At 37.7% G+C, this 24,891-nt stretch overlaps 1 protein-coding gene across 30 annotated transcripts in view; it reads right to left on the bottom strand.

Annotated features, from left to right (window-relative positions):
- MAGI2 (membrane associated guanylate kinase, WW and PDZ domain containing 2) overlaps positions 1-24,891 on the bottom strand; it is a 1,469,004-nt gene that overhangs the window by 515,080 nt on the left and 929,033 nt on the right. The window lies entirely within an intron of this gene.

Here is a 24,891-nt window from a genome sequence, read left to right as displayed (position 1 = left end):
ATTCTCATCTTTGTGCCAAACCAAAATATAGTCTTATGTGTTATTCCCAAGTGGTACGTAATTTTAAAATTATCCAAATTTTTATAACCAGACTTGATTATAATCTTTAAAAAAATAAGTATGTTAAGAGTACAGGTAATTTTTTTTTGTAGTGGGGGCATCTCACACTATTCTGGAAAGGCAAAGCATGTTCTGCTATTCTGTAGCTTTCAAAGGATTATGGCTATTTCCTTGATGTGCACAGCATCCTGCCTAGAGCTGTATCCCTGTGCCAGTCTAGTGGTTCCCATGGCTGCTGACAGTGGGCCTGCTGCTCTATTCACTCTTCAGATTACCACAGATTTTTTTTTTGCCCACAGCTCCATTACCTGAGATATGGAATCATCTGTTTCACCCATCCATCTGCAGCACTTTTTTGAAAAGAGAATCATTCTTATTTATTCCCACATTAAAACCTAGCATATAATAATCATGGAATAAATGTTTATTAAGTGACCATCTTTATTATTTCATTTTATTGAGACAGAGTCTCGCTCTGTTGCCCAGACTGGAGGGCAATGGTGCAATCTTGGCTCACTGATATCTCCGCCTCTTAGATTTGAGCAATTCTCACACCTCAGCCTCCCGAGTAGCTCAGACTACAGGCGTGCACCACCATGTCTGGCTGATTTTTGTATTTTTAGTAGAGATGGGGTTTTGCCATTTTGCCCAGGCTGATCTCAAACTCCTGACCTCAAGTGATCCACTTCCTCGGACACCCAAAGTGCTGGGATTACAGGCATGAGCCACTGTACCCAGCTGTGAACATCTTTGTATGTTCAAGGTAAAACACTTTATTTAAAATATCCCAAAATTTTGATTGGTAAAGAACAGAGGTAGTGTTTTTTTGAAATCAATCTTACAGCACCAACTTCGAACCTATATCAGTGTTTTCAGTTAACTGAGTAATTTATGCACTTATTTGCTCATTCATTCATTAAAATCTTTATTGGTACTAAGTTATGCACCCAGGCACTCCAGTATGTTTGAGAGAAAAAAGATGAATAGAATAGAATCCTTGTCTTCCAAGATGCTCAACAGTCTAGTAAGGGAGACCAAATCTGATGTCAAACAGAAAAGCATTATAACAGGAAATAGGAGTAAGCACTGCAATGGAGGAGATATACATAAGGAAGGAAGCACACCTCACTGCAAAGGCCACTAAACACATGTGGGAAAAAGGTGTGCTGTGAAAGGAACAACCGTTAACCAGAAGACATAGAATTTAGGCTTGGCTTTTCTATATAACTAAAAGCAAGTTACTTAACCTCTGTAAGGCTCAATTTCTTCATCTGTAAGTGGGGAAGAGCAATAATTGTTCTAATCACCTGTGTTCTGGGCTGCAAAAAACCACAACCTACTCAAGTTAAATGTGAGAGAGATGTGCTATATGAATATATAAGATGGCTAGTTGCGGGATATGTTCGTCTGTTCTCTCGCTGCTATACAAAATTGCCGGAAACTGGGTAATTTAGAAAGAAAAGAGGTTTAATTGACTCACATTTTCAGATGGCTGGGGAGGCCTCAGGAAACGTACAATCATGGCAAAAGGAGAAGCAAACCCCTTCTTCACAAGGCAGCAGGAGGGACAATGAACACAGGAGGAACTACCAAATACTTATAAAACTATCAGATCTCATGAGAACTCACTCACTATCGTGAGAACTCACTATCGTGAGAACAGGATGGGGAAAACTGCCCCCATGATTCAATTACCGCCACCTGGTCTCTCTCTTGATGTGTGGGGATTATGGGGATTACAATTCAAGATGAGATTTTTGGTGGGACACAGCCAAGCCATGTCAAGAAGAAAGGCCAACAAACCATGAGAAAAAATAGCAGAAACAAAGGTGTCTACTCCAGACACTTATGTTGCCTTCGATAGCCCTGAAATCTCCAGATGGTTCTACCGCCAAAGGGACAACACACAGTGCAAACTGCCTCCATGAGAATGGGCTCCAAACTGTCCTCAGCTGCTCTGATTTGCTCATTTCTAGGGAAAATCCCAGGCAGGATCATCTCATTGGCTGAGCCTCCATCACATGAGAGCACTTGGGCTGCCAAGGAAATGGAAGAGATGTGCACTCTCTGATTTCAGTAGAGGGACTGGGAGGTAGAACTCTACTGAGAGGTGAAGCGGGCCACTTCTGGGATGGGTGGGGACTTAAATAACTTTTCTGTCTAACTAAAGGACTGTAAATGCACCAATCAGCACTCTGTGTCTAGTTGAAGGTTTGTAAATGCACCAATCAGCACTCTGTAAAAACGTACCAATCAGCACTCTGTAAAATGAACCAATCAGCAGGATGGGGGGTGGGGGGGTGGCAAACAAGGGAATAAAAGTGGGCCACCGGAGCCAGCAGCTGCAAGCTGGTTGGGTGCCTGGAAGCTTTGTGTTTTCGCCTTTTGCAGTAAACTTGCTGCTGCTCACTCTTTGGGTCTGCATTACCTTTATGAACTATAACACTCACTGGGAGGGTCCCTGGCTTCATTCTTGAAGTCAGTAAGACCAAGAACCCCACCAGAAGGAACCAATTCTGGACACACTACCATCCACCCATTTTATTTTGGGGGCTCTCGAGGTAGAAAGGGCCTCCCCTGGGTAGAAAGGGCCTTGGAATGCTGGCAGGTAGAAATGACAAATCTCCACTCCATTTGCCCTCTCACTGGGTTGTTGTGAAGATGAAGTAAGAATGTATGAGAAAGAGCTTTATAAAAAAACTAAAAATTGCAGTGGTTTTAACAGCAGTGTAAACTTCATGCTGGCATTAAGTGAGCAAATATTCTGAAGGCTAGCTGTGCCAATAATGCCATTGCTCATCACTATAGATACTCACAGTAAGAGAATAATGCAAGAAAAAAAATAATGCAAGAAAAAAAAATGCAAGTTGTAAAGTGGTTCTTATCCACATACTATAAGTATACAACTTTTTTCTTTTACAGTCTGCAAAGTGGATAATATACACTTTGCTAAATGTTACTATCTAATTTGATTTACAGCATTTAAAATGAATCAGACCTCTATATGTACCAGACAAATTCTGAGCAAACAAAAATGAATAGTTGCTCCCTAGAATCAATGAACTTTTATATTTCAGCATTCCTAAAGGCTAGCACAGCTTTAGTTGTGTTGCTATGTTGCTATGCTTTCTATAGGATCTCAACACATACTACTTATAAGCATAATGTAAAACTAACCTATGCATACTCAATAAATGATACATGATTTTAAAGTAGTATTCTAATATCTTTAATACCTTTAATATATAGTACTAAGAAAAATGGTTCACACTTCAGTGGTTTTCTTTTCTCCTATTTGTCTTGTCAATTTTAAATTTCCCTGAAGTAAAAAAGCCTTTTATTAATTAGACATAAATGATTTTATGTGATTTGATTTAGCACAGGCTAAAATCAAATACTAAATAACAGATCCTGCTAAATTTATATTACTAATTACACCTATTGGTATATGATGTGACTAGAAATTATACAGCAATATTCTATTTCTATAAGTGTATTTATGAAATTACATCAGATTAAATTTTATATGTAAAAATACGAACCATTAGTTAAGACATTAAGATTATTGGCAATACTAGCAATATAAAGGAAACACATAAATAATCCATACTCTTACTACACTTGACAAATACAATTCATAGAGAATAAGCTACCCTAAGCCAACATTTTTATCTCATTGCATAATAACTAGGAAACCAGAAATACCTAGACCAATGGCTGAAGAATTAGCCAAGCAGTCAGGCAGCTACCTCATTGAACTGACTCCCTGATATAAATGCATTCAAATAAATGTATCAAGGATAAAATGTGCCTTTTAGGTAACATACCAGTATGTTTTCAGAAAAAAATAAATATCCTTACTGTTTCAAAATAAGGAAAAATTGTTCCCTTAAAGATGAAGTGCTTATATGCATAGTGCCTGGATGTAGAAAATCTGAAATTAAAACAGACAAACAAAACCTCCACAAACCCACAACAGTATGGTGTAATGCATAAATCCTAGTGAGATAAACCTGACTTTGAATCCTGTGTCCTCTAATCTCACTACCTCTTTACATCCCTAAATCAATTCAGTTAAAGTGGGAATGTGGGGCTATAAGATGACCACAGTCACAAAAGCAACTATAACTATTACTACTGCTAGTGTATGCATGTAGATATGTGCGTGTAGTCCCACCTACTCAGGAGGCTGAGACAGGAGAATCACTTGAACCTGGGAGGCGGAGGGTGCAGTCAGCCGAAATCACGCCACTGCGCTCCAGCCTGGCAACGGGGCAAGACACCATCTCAAAAAAGAAAAAAGAAAAGAAACGTTTTCCAAAAATTTGAATAAAGAGAATAGCCCATTGTCAATAATTTATTTTATAATAAAAACATTTAATAAGTTCCCATTTACACAGGACACTCATACAATGTATTGCAAAGGGAGAGGGACTAAAACAGATTACGAACTAAACCTGCCAGGCAAAGTCCTTGCAAAACCTAATCCCTTACCCATTTTAAGGCAGACCTGTCCCTAGTTCATCTGAAAGCAATGAGAATAGCTTTCTAAATAACTTTTCATGTACTGTACTTGAAACCATGGAATTATTCTTCTGCTTTCTCTGTAGTCAACTGACCTTTGCATAAAATTTGTATTTTAAGTTTCTAAAGTGATGATTTTACCTTTCTTCTGGTTCCTCCCAGATTTTTTCACATTGATTTAGTGGTAAGGCTAACGGGAAAAACAGGAATACGGAACAATTCCAACGAATTTTAAACTGTTTCCTTTTTTGTACCCCCAGTCTTCAGTGAATGGTAATAGACACCAAAATATTATTTTCTGAGATGCATCATATTCTTTACGCTTTTAAATCCCAGTATTATGACAAGAAATAGGAAAGACACTAAAAACCAATTTTATGTATGAGGAAATGTAAAAATGCAAGTAGCAGATACTTTGAAACACTTTCATTTACTTCTAACACCTTTTATCTTTTAAACAAGACCAGTTTTCATGATGGAAACATATCATTTGTTATTTAGTTTATTTGGCTTTTTAAGTTGTAGATTCAGATGCTTACTCTGTTGTTTCAGTCCTTTTGGTGTATAATAATATGTGTAGGTTTTATATCAAATAACCATAGATCCTTCCACATGGCTCCCAAGTGGAGATGGGTTTTACGAAGGTAATAAATATACTTGTTTTCAAGATACCACACAGATTAAGGTCATGACTTCTATTCCTCCCAAATATTCTCAAATCCTTTTTTCCCATTTTAGTAAATGGAAAGAATGAATTTTGGATAATGGTTCAGTAGAAGAGAGATGATTGCTTGTAGGACCCATGGGGCATGCAAATAGCACAGCTCATCAATGGGATTCCCAGAGAGCTTGAGGATATGTCTTCATGTTGGAAACAATATGTGGCAAACTTGAAATGGTTGAGAATCATATTTGTTTTTACAGTTTTATAAATGAAGCAAATAGTTTGATGCTTGGCCTCCTTAATAGAACCGCAAAAATTGACTCTGACATTAAACAGAGAAAAGATTTAGAGTTCCAACTGATCATAATTATGTTAGAAAACTTGCCAGATTGTATGTAAACAATCATTTTATACACATCAGAGATTTAGAGGTATATTAATATAAATAGATAAATCATCAAAGGATCCCAAATTCAAGCTTTAAGACATGTTTAACATATTAAACAAGAGATAGTAATGAGTTAAAACTATTACCAAAAATCATTCTAACTCGTGTCACCCATGGCAAAAGAATCACAGTCATATGGCTATAGTTAGTAAATTAGAAATTTTGTAAATATAAAGTGAAGTGAGTAAATATAACCCAGAAAATATTCTACTTTTCTAAATTTGGATTTTCTACCAGAAAATAAGACAGAAATTCTTATTGCAGAATTCTTTTGTCAACCAATTTTTGAAATTCTTTTTGTAAGCATCTCTGATGCTTACACTTGGTTCTGAAAAAAACAAAAATGTATCATTTGCTCATCATGTCAAATGTAGTTAGCAGCTTGAAACCAAGATGCAGAAACTCCCTGACCTGGAAAGATAATGTCTTTTTCTTTTGTGGTGAAAAAGTGTTACTCTTACATGTGTCAGAAATAAGTATAAGTATTGATGACAAAATAAGCATTTTATACTGAACAGTAAATTGCTGAATTTTTAGAAATTCAGTGTTTAAGTGACTTTCAGAAAGTCCACAACTGTACAAAAAGTGGGAATGTTTCTTTTTTTTCATACATGGAATTGAATTATTCTTAACAAGCCCCACCTAAGAATTTCAAATTTGTTGTAAATTAAATTAATGCTGGTTTCACAATGTAATCTCCAATGACATACATCTTGAATTTACTGTGTTATTCACCAGTGCTCTCCAGAAAGTCATGCAGATAGTTCAATTTGACTAACATTTCCTGACACTTGTGTGCAAGTCCTCAGAGGTCATTCTGACTGAATATTCATTTATTCACGTTAGCTAATGTAGACAGGCACAGGATAAATCTTTGCTAAATGTATGTCCACAGACTGGCTAGGGAAGGTGTTTTGCTCATGGAAAGGAAATTGGACACTCTTACTTTCACTGACTCTTCTCTTCAGGTGTTATCAGAGTAGCTCAGAACATTTCCCACCTGCACCAGATAGCAGACGGAAAGAAATTATAAAGAAGTCACATATGATTTGTTGATGTCAAATATACACCTGCTTCCAAAAGAAGACATCTGAACATTTATAACTATAACATAAACTTTAAATTCACGAGTATATCCCATTTAAACAATGTATTAAATCCCTTAGAATAGCACTATCTAGTAAAAATGGAATGCAAGCCACAAATATGAGCCACATATATGTAATTTAATCTTTTTTGTTTTTCATTTTCTTTTCCTTGCTAAAGGAGATGGGGATTTTTATTTATTTATTTATTTATTTATTTTTATTTATTTATTTATTTATTTTCAGGGACATGGTCCCACTATGTTGCCCAGGCTGGTCTCAAACTCCTAGCTTCAAGCCATCCTCCTACCTTTGGTCTCCCAAAGCACTGAGTTTACAGGCATGAGCCACCACACCTGACCAATCATCTTAAAATTTTCTAGGTAGCCACATTAAAAAAGAAAAAATGTGAAAGTAATTTTAATATTTTTCTTTACCCAATATATCCAAAATATTATAATTTTAATACATAATCAATAAAAAGTTACTGTGATATTTTATTATTTTAATACTACGTCTTCAATTTCCAGTGTACAGTTTACATTTACAGCACACCTTAATTGGGACAAGCCCCATTTCACATATTTTATAGCCATATGTTACTAGCAGCTACTATACTGGACAGCACAGCCTTAGATAATCCCTTTCATCAAATACCATTTTAAATTACTGTATTGTCACCTGAGTAACTCATTTTTCTCACAAACAATAAGCTGAACATCTCTGTTGTAAACAACTGAGAAAACTGAGTAAACACCAAAACATAATAACAACTGTAGGTGACAATGTGTCAATGATATTTCTCTTGTTTGATTGCTTTAGTCCATTGAGTACCTGTAAAATGTTATTAAGCATCTAACAGATGTACATGTCTTAGCAACACTCTCTCATTCTGCTTCCTAATCATCTATTTTATCACTTTATCTTAACTTGAAATACTCATTTTTAACTTTATTATTAAGATATTGGATAGAAGGTGAAAAAAAAAGAATGACTGTTTTAGGTAAATAAGCATGGACTTGTGAGGACCCTGTTCTTGTGTTCAGGGATAGGACTGAAGCGCCCTTTTTATAATAATTAGTCATAACTCACTAATGACTAATTAGAGGGATTGTTGACTCATGGCAGTAGTGTGGGAACAGACAATATTCCTAGTCATCCTTTCCTTTCTTGTATTTTCCCTGTAACTCCCTCTCACTTTGATCCCCCATCGTGTTCAGTACCCAGTGCCTCATGCTTCTCTTTTCATTAGGCTCCTACTTTCACACTTCATGTTCATAACAATTCCAATTTTCTTTTCTTCTGGACACATGATATGTGTCCCATTTCCAATTTCCTTTCAGTCTTGCCAAATGACTGGATTACTACTCTGATAAACTAAACTAAGATGTCAAGGATTAAAATCGGCTTAAGAGGCTCCATATGATACCTGCATTTTAATTAGAGTTAAAACTCTAATCCAAAAGGTTAATCTTAAAATTTGGGAAATAACTAGTCAACCACTGGAAGAACTTATTTTTCAGAAGAGCCTTTGGTGCTCCTCAAATCACAGTAGAGGTGTTATCCTTGGTAGTCAGGACTCCTGGCAGGGTAGATATGATGACACTGCTCCTTCAGGGAACTCAAGCAAAATGCAGATGCAAAGATATTTGGAAAACAGTACTGAATAAAAAATAACTTTAGTATAATTCCAGCTAGTGACAAACTTATAAGTCTACCTTTTGGAATGGAAACCTTTTGCAATTGTATTATTAATGTAATTATTAAGTTGTTTTTTTTTTTTTTTTTTTTTTTTTTTTTTGAGACAGAGTCTCACTCCGTCACCAGGCTGGAGTACAGCGGCATGATCTTGGCTCACTGCAATCTCTACCTCCCGGGTTCAAGTTATTCTCCTGCCTCAGCCTCCCAAGTAACTGGGGCTACAGGCACACACCTCCACGTCCAGCTAATTTTTGTGTATTTAGTAGAGACGGGGTTTCACTATGTTGGCCAGGATGGTCTCGATCTCCTGACCTTGTGATCCGCCCACTTTGGCCTCTCAAAGTGCTGGGATTACAGGCGTGAGCCACTGCGCCCGGCCTTGTTTAAGATTTTTAAGTGTCTAGTGAGCTCAATGCTTAAGAGACAATCCCTTCATGGCTCAGTAAATAAGAAAATGAAAGTGAAATTTTGACAAATTTGTAGATCGGCATTTGTACAAAGCTCAACAGATTCTTGTGATAGTCATCTTAATTAAATTTTTTCTTCAAAAATTGATAAAGAAAACTGAACCTTTCAAAGACAACATGATTTTTCTCACACAACATTTATAGCTTGTTGTATAACTTCCTTCTCCCAATGGTGCTATCAATTGTGATACTATAAAATTACTAAGAAATTAGGAGACCTCTACAACTATTTTTGGTCACTGTCTTGTAAATACAATACCCAGGAAAATTTCTCATTAATCTTAATCTGATTGTTGGTTAATGATTAAAGAAATTTGCCAAATACCAAATCTCTAACCCTCAGTTGCTAATAAGTCAGAAAAACAATAAAAAAGAAATTTCATTTCTCCTTGAAGAGTTTGGTTACTAGATTTTCCCCAGCTGTCTTGACACGGTAAGAGCTCTGACAGAGTCACTGGATCTGGGTTCTAAACAGGTTTCTACCACTAACCTCCTAAATGACTGTGAACTGGGCAGCAAACTCCCCTCAACCTCAGATTCCTCACTGTGAAAATACAGAATTAGGACATATCTCTAAAATACTCCTCACCTCCAAAATTCTGTAACAAAAAATTTAAAGGATGCAAGGACAACAGGTTTTATTTCTTTTTCATCATATTAGAAAGCCCTGAATTGATAATGAATAGAGAATAACAATAAACTAAAGCCAACAGTTTCACTTACTTGAGAACCTGGACGCATTTGCTTTCATGACATAAATGTGGAAAACTGTCATTTGACTGTATCTTTATATGTCTTTGCACAGTCCCTTCTGGGAAAGTGGTTGTGGTTGCAGAGTGTTTCTATTTTTATTCCAAGCCTTTCATTTGCATCCATCCCTGTTGGTGAATTAGAGAGTCCCTAAGTATATCTCCCATAGGATGTAGACTATGATTACTTTGTGGAAGGTCATATATAAAGCACTTCGACTTTCTATTTTAGTCTATGTGATACTTTAAAATTTACTGACTTTTTTGGAGTTGACATTTTCATTGTAATCACCTTGTGATCTGTGGGACACAAACATAAAGCCTACATGTTAGATTATAGTTAACGTTAGCAGCAATTTAGATGTAAGTAGTACTAACGCATAAGTCAGAAAAACAATGAACAAACCAAAGAGCTTAAGAAGGTTTTCTTTAGCTTTTTGGTATATAACCTTAGGCTTTGACTGCATGATGCTAGCATGTCTTACTTAACCTGGATTTTCTTTTACCTCTGAATCAATATGACAAAGAAAACTCTGTCTGAACTATCGGCATTTTATATTTAAAACTCTGGAAATCAACTACTAATTCTTTAAAGGTGTATATTTTACTGAGGTATGCCTCTTCTACTCATCACATTTTTACATTATAACTTGGCCTTTCATACCACCCTTCAAATTATATAGCAAATTATGAAGTGTCACAAATAAGAGTTTATTTGGAAAACCTGTTGAATTACTGAGAAATAAGCAAAGTAGGGAAATAAATGTGTGGGTCAAAAAGACCAGAAAATAAATAGGAAGAAGAAAAGAAAAGTAAGGACAAGGAGGCTTTGGAGAAAGATGAGGAAAATAAATGATGAAGAGGAGAACACGAAAGAGGAAGAAGAGAAGTATCATGTGCAATTTCATGAAGTTGTAAGGTTCCAGTGTAATCTCTGAGGTGACATTTTGGCCCAAAGCCACACACATAAGGTCATCTGTGATGACCTGGTATCTGAGAAGATACTAGAGCTGCACTATCCAATATGGCAGCCATTTGTTACATCTAGCTGTTGAGGACTTGAAATGTGGCTAATTTGAGTTGAGATGTGCTGTCAATATAAATTGTACACTAGCTCTTAGTACCACAAAAGAAGTAAAATATATTAGTAATCATTTTTACATTGATTATTTGTCAAAATGGTAATATCTTCCATCTCACTTCCTGGGCTAGTTCTTCTGAAAAAAAGTAAGACTCAACAAGTAGTCAACTACTAGTAAGTAATGACGTCCATAACTCATAAGAGTGAGTGAAGGTGAGGAGTCGTCAACTCAAGGATCCAGGACAATAGACACTTGATAGGCGAGAAACTCAGTCAGAAAGAGTATTAAGGGCCACAAAGGGGGTTGAGCTGCTTATTGGCTAACCAAGCCAATGGCAGCTGAGTGATGTGCAGAGGGGAAGGTTATCATACATCGAATCATCTTGTCATTCATGGAGCAAGCATTTACTGATAGCCTATTATTTGCCAGACACACGTTAACTCAAGGAACAGTGGTGAACGAAATAAGCACAGTTCTCTTTGAAGCTTACCTTCTACTGAGGGAGATAAATATTAATAGAAAAATCACAGAAATACAAAATTATAAACTCTGACAAGAGCTGAAAAGGTCAAGTGGTGGTGTTTTGAGAACTCCGAGAAGAGTTCAAGTTAGCCTTTTTAAGAAAACAATAGAGGGCTGGGCACGGTGGCTCACGCCTATAATCCCAGCACTTTGGGAGGCCAAGGTGGGCGGATCACGAGGTCAGGAGATCGAGACCATCCTGGCTAACACGGTGAAACCCCGTCTCTACTACAAATACAAAAAAATTAGCTTGGTATGGTAGCGGGCGCCTGTAGTCCCAGCTACTTGGGAGGCTGAGGCAGGAGAATGACATGGACCTGGGAGGCAGAGGTTGCAGTGAGCCAAGATCGTGCCATTGCACTCCAGCCTGGGTGACAGAACGACACTTTGTCTCAAAAAAAGAAAAAAGAAAAAAATTGGAATTATGATTGAATACCCAGTCCTTTTCCCTTAATCTGTGCCAAAATATTTATAGATCAATATAGATCTTTAGGAAATGCATGTTGTTTAACCATAAGAAATAAAATTGCTCCACTGTTCTTAAACTTGTCCTTAGTACTTTTCTAAAAGCCAAATGGCTAAACTATATGGAAATGTATATATGTGTATGTGTGTTTGTATGTGTGCTCCCAAATAAATCAAGTTGCTTGCCAAATCGAAAATTAGCAACATTTCTGCTAAATAGCCAGAAAGCTCTTCTTCTATCAGTTTAACCCAAGACATAGTCTCTACTGAAAATACCTCTAACATTCACAAATCCAAGAGCTGTGCAGTCTGAAATCAAAAGTTTTGTTTTTTACAATAGGAATCTAATTGAAGGTAGAAGTGATAGCAGGTTTAACTTGATATGGACCTTTGTTTCTAGACTGATGACCAGTGTAGTCTGGTCATTTCCTGCTTCTGATAGTGGGGGAGCAAGTAGAGTTGGTGAAGTGGAGACTTCTCCATAGCAGTGATGTCTAAAGAGAAATGAGTAAAATGAAGTAAAGGCTCAAGAGGTGCAGAGAGGAAAAAGCAGTCCAGGCAGAGGGAGCACATTTGCAAAGACTTGAATCTGGAGAAATAATAGTAGCTTGGAAGAACCAATAGAAAACACTCAGGCTAGAGATAATATGGAGCCTAATAGGCCTTGTTAAAGATTTGGGTCACTTTCCAAGAAATAAAAGGAAGCCTCTGGGTTTTTAAAGGCATTCAGGTTTGTTTTTAAAATAGATGTCAGGTTGCAGGATGTAAGAGAGATTGGAGGCAGCAAGAGTGAAAGTCTTGAGGTCAAAGAGGGATATTTACAAGGGTAAAGATGGTATCTTTGAAACCGCCTTTGTAAAAATTATAACTGAAGAAATCATGACAATGAAAGAGATCTGTCCTAACTGACTCCATCTTGCTTTTAACATCCAAATTGCTTTTGTTCATATCTGCGTGCAGACTGAACTAACTTTAGGAGGAACTTATAGTTTAACTTTGAAACAAAGATGAAAACAGCCGTTTCCCAAAACAAACCCCCCCTTTTGGCTGGTTATTAGACTGTCTTTGCAGGACTAACAAATTAGCCACAAAATTAACAATTATGGTTTAAGAGTCACTGTTTTAAAACCTGAGATCAGTGCTTGAGATATTTTGCAGACCCTGCATTTCAAGGCATCAGCTGACACCACCGAGATCGATAACCTGGCTCATCCAGTCCTGTCCCCACCCCGCCCCCGCCCACCACACTCAGGAACTGACTCAGAGCAAGAGGACAGCTTCAACTCTCTATCATTTATCTTCCAGCTGACCAATCAGCACTCCCTACTTTCTGACCCTCTACTCACCAAACTATTCTTAAAAACCCTGATCCCAGATTTTCAAGGAGACTGATTTGAGTAATAATAAAACTCTGGCCTCCCATATAGCTGGCTCTGTGTGAATTAAACTCTTTATTGTGATTCCCCTGTCCTGATAAATTGGCTTTGTCTGAGCCCCGGGCCAGGAGAACCTGTTGGGTGGTTATAGCTTGGGCTAGTGGAAGGTGATAGAATGGAGACAAAGATGGTACCAATTAGGTTCCAAAGGAGAAAAACAGAAAACAGAGTAATGGTTAGGAAGGAACTATTATGAGCAGCTTGTGCTTGAGGTCTTTTTCTTGATGATCTCCCCTTATCTCATTTGGAAATAAGCAATCTTGGACAGATCTAAATTTGCTCCTAATACTCAGGATTTCTTTAAAAAAAAAATTCAATAGGATTTTGGGGAATAGGTGGTGTTTGGTTACATGGATAAGATCTTTAGCGGTAATTTCTGAGATTTTGGTGCACTCAGCACCTGAGCAGTGTTCACTGTACCCAATGTGTAGTATTTTATTCCTTGCTCTTCTTTCATGCTTCCCCACGTCCTCAGTCCTTTATCATTCTTGTGCCTTTATGTCCTCATAGCTTAGCTCCCACTTATAAGTAAGAACATACAATGTTTAGTTTTCCATTCCTGAGTTATTTCACTTAAAATAATGGTCTCCAACTCCATCCAGGTTGCTGGGAATGCCATTATTTCATTCCTTTTTATGGCTGAATAGTATCCCACTATACACACACACACACACACACACACACACACACCACATTTTCTTTATCCACTCATTAATTAATGGACATTTGAGCTGGTTCCATAGTTTTGTAATTGCAAATTGTGCTGCTATAAACGTGTGTGCAAGTGTCTTTTTCATATAATGACTTCTTTTCCTCTGGGTAGATACCCAGTAGTGGGATTGCTGGATAGAATGATAGATCTACTTTTAGTTCTTTATATCTCCACACTGTTTTCCATAGAGGTTGTACTAGTTTACATTCCCACCAGCAGTGTAAAAGCATTCCATTTTCACCACATCCATGCCAACATCTATTCGTTTTCAATGTTTTTAATTATGGCCCTTCTTGCAGGAATAAGATGATATCACATTGGGGATTTGATTTGCATTTTTCTGATAATTAGTGACGTTGAGCCTTTTTTCATGTTTCTTGGCTATTTGTATATCTTTTGGTAAGAACTGTTTATTCATATTCTTAGCTCACTTTTTGATGGGATTATTTGGTTTCTTTTCTTGCTGATGTGTTCCTTGTAGTTCCTTGTAGATTCGGAATATTAGTCCTTTGTCAGATGTATAGTTTGCAAGGATTTTCCACCATTCTGTGAACTGTCTGTTTACTCTGCTGATTATTTATTTTGCTGTGTAGAAGCTTTTTAGTTTAATTAAGTGCCATCTATTTACGTTTGTTTCTGTTGTATTTGCTTTTGAGTTCTTGGTCATGAAGTCTTTGCCTAAGTCAATGTCTGGAAGGGTTTTTCCGATGTTATCTACTAGAATTTTTATAGTTTCAGGTCTTAGATTTAAGTCTTTCTTCTATCTTGAGTTGATTTTTGTATAAGGTGAGAGATGAGGATCCTGCACGAATCTTGCCAATTATCTCACCACTATTTGTTGAATGGGATGCCCTTTCTCCACTGTACATTTTCATTTGCTTTGTCGAAGATCAGTTGCCTGTAAGTTTGTGGCTTTGTTTCTGGGTTCTCTATTCTGTTCCATTGGTCCATGTGGCTATTTTTATGCCAGCACCATGCTGTTTTGGTGACTATAGCCTTATAGTATAGTTTGAGGTTGGGTAATGTGATGCCTCCAAATTTGTATTTTTTGCTTAGTCTCACTTTGGCTACATGGGCTCTTTTTTGGTTCCACATGAATTTTAGGATTGTCTTTTCTAGTTCTGTGAAGAATGGTGGTGGTATTTTGATGGGAATTGCATTGAATGTAAAGATTGCTTTTGGCAGTATTGTCATTTTCACAATATTGATTCTACCCATCCATGAGCATGAGATGTGTTTCCATTCATTTGTGTTGTCTATGAGTTATTTCAGCAGTGTTTTGTAGTTTTCCTTGTAGAGATCTTTCACCTCCTTGGTTAGAGATATTCCTAAGTTGTTGTTGTTACTATTATTATTTTGGTTATTGTTCCAGCTATTGTAAAAGGAGTTGAGTTCTTGGTTTGACTCTCACCTTGGTTGCTGTTCGTGTATAGCAATGCTACTGATTTGTGTATGTTGATTTTATATCTTGAAACTTTACTGAATTCATTTATCAGATCTAGGAGCTTTTTGGATGAGTCTTTAAGGTTTTCTAGGTATTCGATCATATCATTGGCAAACAGCAACAGTTTGACTTGCTCTTTGCTGGTTTGGATGTCCTTTATTTCTTTCTCTTGTTGAATTGAAAAAAAAAAAAAAACAATATATTCAGGCAACAACTAGCACAATGAATAGAATAGTACCTCACATTTCAATACTAACATTGAATGTAAGTGGCCTAAATGCACTAGTTAAAAGATACAACGGAACACGACAAGAATGCTGAGGCTAAGACTTCCAGTACTATCTTGAATAGAAGTGGCTAGCCAGTACTGTGTTAAAAGAAGTGGTGAAAGTGGACATCCTTGTTGTGTTCCAGTTCTCAGGGGGAATGCTTTCAACTTGCTCCATTCAGAATAATGTTGGCTGTGGATTTATCATAGATGGCTTTTATTACAAGGTATGTCCCTTCTATGTCAATTTTGATGAATGTTTTAATCGTAAAGGGATGCTGAATTTTGTCAAATGCTTTTTGTGCATCCATTGAGATGATTTTTGTAACTTTTGGTTTTAATTCTGTTTATGTGGTGTATCACATTTATTGATTTATGTTAAAACATCCTTGCATCCCTGGGATGAAACCCACTTGATCTTGGTGGATTATCTTTTGGATAGGCTGTTGCATTCAGTTCACTAGTATTTTGATGAGAATTTTTGTATCTCTATTCATCAGGGATATTGGTCTGTAGCTTTTTTTTTTTTTTAATTTGTGTTCTTTCAGACATTTTGATGTAGGCATTTAATGCTCTGAACTTTTCTCTAAGTACTACTTTTGCTGTATTCCAGAGTTATTCACAGGTTGTATCACTATTATCGTTCATTTCAAAGAATTTTTAAATTTCCATCTTGAATCAATGTTGACCCAGTAATCATTCAGGAGCAGGTTAATTTCCTTGTATTTGCATAATTTTGAGGGTTCTTTTTGGAGTTGAATTACAATTTTATTCCACTCTGATCTGAGACAGTACCTGATATAATTTCAATTTTCTTAAATTTACTGAGAGTTGTTTAGTGGCCTATCATATAGTCTGTCTTGGAGATTCTTCCATGTGCTGATAAAGAGAGTGCATATTCTGCAGTTGTTGGGTAGAATGTTCTGTAAATATCTGTTAAATCCATTTGTTCTATGGTATAGTTTAAGTCCACTATTTCTTTTTGATTTTCTGTCTTTGTGACCTGTCTAATGCTGTCAGTGGAGTATTGAAGTCCCTGACTATTATTGTGTCTATCTCATTTCTTAGGTCTAGTAGTAATTGTTTTGTAAATTTGGGAGCTCCAGTGTTAAGCACATATATATTTAGGATTGTGATATTTTCCTGTTGGACTAGTCCTTTTATCATTATATAATGTTTCTTTTTGTCTTTTTTAACTGCTGTTGCTTTAAAGTCTATTTTAGCTGATGTAAAAATAGCTACTCCTAGAGGCCAGGCACAGTGGCTCACGCCTGTAATCCCAGCACTTTGGGAGGCTGAGGCGGGTGGATTACCTGAGATCAGGAGTTCGAGACAATCCTGGCCAACAAGGTGAAACCCCATCTCTACTGAAAAAAAAAATACAAAAATTAGCCGGGCATGGTGGCAGGTGCCTGTAGTCCCAGCTACTCGGGAGGCTGAGGCAGGAGAACGACTTGAATCTGGGAGGCGTAGCTTGCAGTGAGTCGAAATCACGCCACTGCACTCCAGCCTGGGCAACAGAGCGAGACTCTGTCTCAAAAAAAAAAAAAAAAAAAAAAAGAATAGCTACTCCTGCTTGCTTTTGGTGTCCATTTGCATGGAATATATTTTTCCACCCCTTTACCTTAAGTTGTATGAGTCCTTATGTTTTAGGCAAGTCTCTTGAAGACAGAAGATACTTGGTTGGTGAATTCTTATCCATTCTGCCACTCTATATCTTTTAAGTGGAGCATTTAGGCCACCTACATTCAATGTTAGTATTGAGATGTGAGGTACAGTTCTATTCATCACACTAGTTATTGCCTGTATATCTTTTTTTTCTCATTCTGTTATTGTTTTATAGGCCCTGTATGATTTAAACTTTAACAAGGTTCTGCTTTGGTATATTTTGAGGTTTGTTTCAAGATTTAGAGAACTCCTTTCAGCAATTCTTGTAGTGCTAGCTTGGAAGTAGCGAATTCTCTCTGCATTTATTTGTCTGAAAAAAGATGTCATCTTTCCTTCATTTGTGAAGCTTAGTTTCACTGGATTCAAAATGCTTGGCTAATTGTTTTGTTTAAGGAGTCTAAAGATAAGACCCCAACCCCTTCCAGCTTGTAGAGTTTCTGCTGAGAAATCTCCTTTTAATCTGATAGGTTTTCCTTTATAGGTTACCTAACACTTTTGCCTCACAGATCTTCAGATTCTTTCCTTCATCTTGATTTTGGATAACCTGATGAGTATGTGCCTAGGTGATGATCTTTTTGCGATGAATTTCCTGGGTGTTCTTTGAACTTCTTATATTTGTATATCTAGATCTCTAGCAAGGCCAGGGAAGTTTTCCTTGATTATTTCCTCAACTATGGTTTCTAAACATTTACGTTTCTCTTCTTGCTTGGGAACGCCACTTATTCTTAGGTTTGATCATTTAACATAATCCCAAATTTCTTAGAGGCTTTGTTCATTTTTAAAATTATTTTTTCTTTGCCTTTGTCAGATTGGGTTAATTCAAAACCCTTGTCTTCAAGCTCTGAAGTTCTTTCTTCTACTTGTTTCTATTGTTGCAACTTTTCAGTGTATTTTGCATTTCTCTAAGTGTGTCTTTCATTTCCACAAGTTGTGATTGTTTTTTATTTGTGCTATTTCTCTGGAGATTTTTTCATCCATGACCTACATTATTTTTAAAATTTCTTTACATTGCTTTTCACCTTTCTCTGGTGCCTCCTTGAGTGGCTTGATACCTGACCTTCTGAATTCTTTTTCTGGCAATTCAGAAATTTCTTCTTGGTTTGGACTCATTGCTACTGAGCTAGTGTGACCTTTTGAGAATGTTAAAGAACTCTCATATTACCAGAATTGTTTTTCTGGTTCCTTTTAATTTGGGTAGACCATGTCAGAGGAAAGATCTGGGGCTCAAGGGTTGCTGTTCAGATTCTTTTATCCAATAGTGTACTCCCTTGATATGGTGCTCTCCCCCTTCCCCTAGGGATGGGGCTTCTTGAAAGCCAGGCTGCAGTGATTGTTATTGCTCTTTTGGGTCTAGCCACCCAGCGGAGCTACTAGGCTCCAGGTTGGTACTGGGGAAGGTCTCTCAGTCATGGATATTAGCACCTGCTCTGGCAGAGGTAGCAGGGGTGTGAAGTGGACTGTGAGGGTCCTTAGTTGTTATTTTGTTTACTGCACTGGTTTTCTTGAATGCTGATTGTGCTGGCAGTGAAGGTTTCACGTGGGCAGACTCAGGGCTTCGGGTTAGCCAGGATGTTACTGGTGGTGGAATTAGCTGCTGTTTTCTCCTTTCTTGGAGCAGGGTTATTCTTTTATGAGTTGTTGCAAATGCTTGAGTTGGTTGGCCTCCAGCCAGGAGGTGGCGCTTTCAAGAGCGCATTAGCTGTGATCATATAGGGGGATACAAGCGTGCCCTCAGGTTGCCTGGATAAGTATTCGGGTTTCTCAGGCAATGGGCAGGGCCACAGAGCTCCCAAAATTTATGTCTTTTGTCTTTGGCTACTAGGGTGGGTAGAGAAAGACCAACAGGTGGGGGCAGGGTTAGGCATGTCTGAGCTCAGACTGTCCTGACTGTCCTTGGGTGGGGCTTGCTGTGGCCACTGTGGGGGATGGGGTATGGTTCTCAGGCCAATGGAGTTATGTTCCCAGTGGGATTATGGCTGCCTCTGTTGCATAACACAGGTAGCCAGAGAAGTGGGAGAAAGCTGGCATTGACAGGCCTTCATCCAGCCCCACTGTGCCCCACCAACAGCACCAACTTTATATCCAGGGAGCCGGTGAGCAGGGCTGACATCTTGCCCCTGGTGACAAGCCTCAGGACTGAGAAACCAAGCAGGGCTTTCAGGCCCTGCCCCTCACCACATGCCATGACTTCTGTGTGTGTATCTGCACTTCTCGTTTGCCACCCCAACCAGATTCTGCCCAGGAAAATTTGTGCTTGGTCAAAATTACTACAAAGTTCAGCTGAAAGTTTCCTTCTCTCTGTGGTCTTTCCCCAATTCCACTGGCAGCCCTTCCTAAGGAACCCTGTGAGATAAAGTCAGAAATGGCTTCCCTGGGCTTCCGTAGGGGCCGGGAGTACCTACAGTACTCTCCCTGCTGCTTATTCTACTTCTGTATGTCATTTGGCTCTCTAAATTCATTTCAACACCAAGTAAGGTTACGTCCTTCTCCTGTGATCTGGATTTTCAGGTTCCCCAGTGAGGATGTGTGTTTGGAGGCAGACTTTTCCCGTCTCACACTCTGGGCACTCACAGTTTTTCAGCTGTCTCAGAGTGCGCAGTGGCAAAGTGCGCACTTCTTTCAAAGGGTCTGTGAATTCTTTCGGTTTTCCTAGTATGTTCCTGCAGTAGTTCTTGGAGCAGAAGTTCATGATGTGAGTCTCCACATGGTGTTCTGTCTGTCCAAGGGGCTGCAAGTCAGTCCTGACTCCTATCCGCCGTTTATTTCCTTCCCTGATACTCAGGATTTCTTCATGAGACGCTATGGGCTGGCATTTCCAGGCTGCAGTAAGGATTTTTTTTTTTTCTTTTTTCTTTTAGTTTAAACATCAGCATTCTGTAAGTCTTATTTTTTTGAAAGAATTACCCTTTTAAAAAGTCGTAATAGATATCAGGCACTGATTGGTAGGCCTACAGCAGTTTAAATCTCTTGTTATACCCCTTCTATTTTACTGTAATTATTTATTTGATGTCTGCAAAGCCCTAAATTTTGGCTCCTCAAAAGGAGCCATTTATCATTAAGCTTTGTTTTCCCAGCCTCTAGAACAACATTGGCATATGGTCAATACTGAATAAACGATTAGTAAATGAATTCTTACACAGAAGAGACACTCACATCCTGTAAAGAAAGATGCAGCCCTGGTGGTATTTCTTGACTTTCATAATGACAAAGAGATTTGGGAAAAACTACACATTAGAGCTTAAGTTTTCAAAGTATAGGCCCCAGAGCAACAGCAGCAGTGTCACCTGGGGGCCTATGAGAAATGCACATTCTCAGGCCCCACTCTGCACTTATTAATCAGGAGCTCCGGGCATAGGTCACTCTAGGTCATTAGAATGCCCATTACTATCTAAGAACCACTGTCTTTGAAGATTGCTTTAATGAGAGACCAATTAAATGAGGCTTATTTTAAAAGTCAGGCCAGTAAAAGAAGGATTCAAGTATTTTATGATCTTCTATCACTTCTATCATTCTTTCCTTCAAATAATATTTATAAAAAGATTCAGGACAATGTAGTTGTTTTTAGGTATTACATTTCTGATATGCTAACTTGTCTATGTTAGTTGACAAATATTTTCTGTGAAGGTCCACAGAGTAAATATTTTAGGCATTTCAGGCCATGTAGTCTGGGTCATTGCTACTCAATTCTCCTGTTGTTGCATACAGGCAGCTATAGACAGTCCACAAACAAATGAGTGTGGCTGTGCACCAATAAAACCTTGTTTATGGAAACTAATACTTGAGTTTCATGTCATTTCTATGTGATATAAACAATTATTCTTTTTCATTAAAAAATACTCTTTAAAAATGTAAAAGCCATTCTTACCTTGTTAGCTACACAAAAATAGACAATAGACTGGATTTAGTCCACAGGTTATAGTTTTCCAATCCCCAGTCTATGCAATAATTAGTTACATTGAGGTTGATTTTTAAATTTTTCATTAGAAATTACACAAGAATTTCCAGGTATAAATATCATTCATTAACTGAATACTTAATATGTACCTAGCAAATAAGCAATGTAGATAAAGCTTTTGTCTTCAGGGAGCTTAAGAGCCCAGAAAAGACATCAAAATTAATCAAATAAATGAGATAGAGAACATAATCAGAATACTGTAAGAGAGGGTAACAGAGAGAACTTCCTTAGACAGATTGGGTAAGAATGGTCCATCTGAAGCGGTGCTATTTATACGAAGATGAAAAAGGTAATGAAAATTCACCCACTGTATAAAAAGTCAGAAGAGGGTTTACAGGCCAAAGTATAGCAAGCATGAAGTCCCTGGGAAAGGAGGAGCACGTAAGCACTGATGAAAGCTAACATGTCTGAAGCATAGCAAGTAAGGAGGGGAGGGGGCAGCATTTGAGCCTGAGAAGATGACAGGAAGCAGATCATACAGGACCTCGTCAGTGAAGTCAAGGATTTTGGGAAAAGTTTTATGCAAGGGGCTAACTGGATTTCATTTAAGCCTTTAAAAATGACTTCCTTCTTGTTACGCTGTGGAAAACAGATTTGGAGGGGATCAAGAGAAAAGGAAGACGGTTTGAAGACTAGATTAAAAGTATGCATATGTGTGTGAGAGAGATTCACAAGCATGCATTAGATGTCATTAAAACGGAAAGACTTACAGCAGAAATTCAGTAAAACAAAATGATTTCCTAAGCCCAAACTGATGATCTCATGATTGCAGATTAAAACCAAATTCAACTAGAGACTCTGAGAAGTCTTTTGGAGGTTGATATAATGGGATTTGATCTAGATACAGAATAAAACCTTCAAGGAAAAGGACAAAAGCTTCATTCAACATTATCCAGCAGCTAAAGAATGATATTCTTTATGCGAATGTAGAGAGAAAAAGGAACTGTGAATAGGTAGGTGGACGTCAAGAATGAATAAGCTTTGATAGTTTACTTCATCACAATGAACAGCTATTCAATTCAGTTCAGTAATGACATTACTAGAGGCATCTATCTAATAACGCAAACCTATTAGCAGATCTGTCTAAATTGATATTGAAAGGACAATTAAAATTGGCATTCCGGCTACAACCAATGTTGTAAGTTGGAATGTATCAAACATCATTTTTTAAAAAGGTATACTGTTAACATTGGGACATAAATGCAAATTAGAGTAATGACTTCATTCAGCAATTTCCTTTATATGAGGCCATTTGAATCAGACTCTCTCCTCCATAGAAAAGGGCAAATCCTTAGTAATTTAGATGATTACCTCATAGGAGTGAATAGTAAGTGAAATCAATACCATAAGGTCTGGCCTGCCGTTTCCTTCCCATTACTTCATGTCACTATGACAATGATGAGAACGTTTAAAAGTTTTCTTGCATGCTGCTTCATAAGCATTCACTAATCTCCTGCAATAATCTTCTTGTGCTCGGAAAAGAAATCTAATGTCATATTTGGAATTTTTATTTTAAAAAGGTGAGTGTTTACACAGAATATTAATATGAACTTTTTAGTCATATCTTTATGTAGAAATACTAGGAATCCATTGCCACTAAGGTAGATGATTATTCATGTAAGTTTTATGCTAATAATTCTAACGACTGCTTAGAAAAATAAAAGTGTCATACAACAAATCCTTACACAATTCTCTTACATTCATGCCATAAACAACCAATAGCCCAAGTGTGACTATGAGTTTCAGGAAACAATCTCTATGCTTTGGGCTGGAGGCAGTGTGCTGAAATTCATGAATTACAACTCTTCCGACAAGAGCCCTTGATGGCTCCAGGGACTGGAAATGGAATATGAAACTTCTGACCCAAAGGTCATTGGTTCCAATTTGGCTGAAACTGGTAGTGACTACAAGTTATTATCAACAGACAGCCGTTCAGCAACTGCTACAAAATGAATTGGTGATTTCAGTGTAATTCCTAAAAGACAGGTGTCTGAGAGGAACGCATGAATCCTTCATGCCCTAAGGTGGATCATTCTAGACAGAAGTCAAGACATTGACTAAAAGGAGATATCCTAGCACTTTCCAGCCTTTATAAAGTGCATCTTTTTAGATGGGAGCAGCCAAAAGTTTTTTGGCAACTGGCAAGAGTGTTTGTTACTTAATAGTTTGTCGTTTGTAAGGTGGGGATACAATTATATCTGACTATAATCTCTCTGTATATCTATGTTTATGCTTAAATAAAATATAACGGATCTCAGTGTGAAATGCTTAGAGAGATGTTAATAAGACTCTTGCTACTCAAAATGTGATCTGCAGTCCAGTAGCATCAGCATCACTTGAAACACGTTAGAATTGCAAACTCTGAAGTATATCCCAGACATTTAATCAGAACCTGCATTTTAACAAGACCCTCAGGTGACTCAGTCACTCAATAAAGTTTGAGGAGTGTAATGTGTCTTGAACCCGGGAGGTGGACGTTGCGGTGAGCTGAGGTCGAGCCATTGCACTCCAGCCTGGGTAACAAGAGTGAAGCTCCATCTCAAAAACAAAACAAACAACAACCAAAAAAACCTGATCTCAGGTGATTCGCCCACTTTGGCCTCCCAAAGTGCTGGGATTAGAGGTGTGAGCCACCGCACCTGGCCTGTATCTTAATTTCATAATCTAGTATCCCTGGCTGTTTATATTACTTATGTTGCCACTTATAAAATTGCCTGCCTGTTCATTGTCTTGGCATCCCTATTAGACTTTAAGCTCCTAGAGGGCAGGTATCCAACCTGGCATTCTGTTTGAGTCCAATATAGGTTTTATCAGTAGAACAAAGGAACTTGAAATTATAAGTCTTCGGCACCTTATAGTAAATTAAGTCATGCCAAATAATCTGATAATAACCTGATTCTTTTTTTTTTTTTTTTTTTTGAGACGGTCTCGCTCTGTCATCCAGGCTAGAGTGCAGTGGCTCAATCTCTCTGCTCATTGCAAACTCCACTTCTCAGGTTCAAGTGATTCTCCTTTCTCAGCCTCCTGAGTAGCTGCAATTATAGGCACGTACCACCATGCCTGGCTAATTTTTGTATTTTTAGTAGAGAAGGGGTTTCGCCATGTTGGCCAGGCTGGTCTCAAATTCCTGACCTCAAGTGATTGGCCCACCTCAGCCTCCCAAAGTGCTGGGATTACAGGTGTGAGCCACCGTGCTCAGCCCCAAATAACCTGATTCTTACGCAACATTAATTTAAACAGATTGTATTTACCTGAGAGACCTGAAGGGCTATCATGATGCCCTGGATCATTAACCAGCAGTAAATTGCTAACTGCTATTTAATGACATTGTCGGTAGAGTACACAGTAAGAGTATTTTGTCCACTCTGCTGAACTTGTAACCACAACACAATTAAATACTCCAACTAATTTTCAAAATGAGTTTGCATAGAGCATATTGATATTTCATACATTACATTAAATTTAGTCAACATCAGACTGATTAGCTGCAATATATTTAAAATTTGGAGTATGATTTTGTTTGTATGGTGTTTATAGTCCCTACCTTCCAAAGGAAAAAATAAAATGTATTAACCTTATGGTACTAATAAATCAATTTGCCTGAAGTTCAGCTGTTCCTAGATCAGAGGCTTCTATTCTAA

Source organism: Macaca fascicularis, chromosome 3, assembly GCF_037993035.2.
Source record: "Macaca fascicularis isolate 582-1 chromosome 3, T2T-MFA8v1.1".
NCBI lineage: Eukaryota > Metazoa > Chordata > Mammalia > Primates > Cercopithecidae > Macaca > Macaca fascicularis.
Note: the sequence above shows the minus strand (reverse complement) of the source record. Positions and strands in the feature narration are given on the sequence as shown.